Source organism: Anneissia japonica, unplaced genomic scaffold, assembly GCF_011630105.1.
Source record: "Anneissia japonica isolate Jap-2015-1 unplaced genomic scaffold, ASM1163010v1 scaffold232897_len860_cov86, whole genome shotgun sequence".
NCBI lineage: Eukaryota > Metazoa > Echinodermata > Crinoidea > Comatulida > Comatulidae > Anneissia > Anneissia japonica.
This window is the reverse complement of record NW_022742504.1, coordinates 1-804: the sequence shown is the minus strand read 5'-3', so window position 1 is coordinate 804 and position 804 is coordinate 1. Positions and strand designations below refer to the sequence as shown.

Sequence of the window (804 nt, the reverse complement as noted above, 5' to 3'; positions counted from 1 at the left end):
TGAAAACACCGGTTCTCGTCCGATCACCGAATTTAAGCAACGTCGAGCACGGTTAGTACTTGGATAGGTGACCGCCTGGGAATACCGGGTGCTGTAGACTTTTTACATTTTTCCCCCAAATTCTAAAGTAGGGGTGCGTGAGAGTCCACACGACATCGGGCCCACATAGTTGGGGCTGAGGTGGAAACATTTTGAGAATATGGACCTCTAAGTGCCCGGAAATTGCACTCACATACCTTAAAAATCATACAGGTACTATATGTTCATATCAACAATACGCAATTAATTCGTTAGTGTTAGGCCGGTTCAAGGGTCGTTTGAACAAAACGACAGTCTTCTTCTGTCTAAAGCATCCTAGTTAGTGCCATAGTTAAATGGTTGGTTTATTGTTCAACACCGGTGTTTGTAAAACATGTACTCGCGCAGCAGAGTGGTCAGGGGAGTCAAAGAAAATCCCCGCTAGACAAGCGCGCGTTGATATGAAACGTCATCAATCATAGCTTCAGGATTGGATAATTATGCTATATGCCGAGATTAACTATGAGTGGAAATACCACTCACATGTCTATGGCCATACTACGTTGAAAACACCGGTTCTCGTCCGATCACCGAATTTAAGCAACGTCGGGCCCGGTTAGTACTCTGATGGGTGACCGCCTGGGAATACCGGGTGCTGTAGACTTTTTACATTTATTCCTCCAAATTTTAAAGTAGGGGTGCTTGAGAGTCCACACGAACACGGGCCCACAAAGTTGGGGCTGAGGTGCAAACATTTTGAGAATATGGACCTCTAATTGCCCGGAA

At 45.4% G+C, this 804-nt stretch overlaps 1 non-coding gene across 1 annotated transcript; it reads left to right on the top strand.

Annotated features, from left to right (window-relative positions):
- Positions 1-563: 563 nt before the first annotated feature.
- On the top strand, positions 564-682 carry LOC117119188. Its single transcript, XR_004447150.1, has one exon. It is a non-coding gene; the product is annotated as a 5S ribosomal RNA (ribosomal RNA).
- Positions 683-804: the final 122 nt, after the last annotated feature.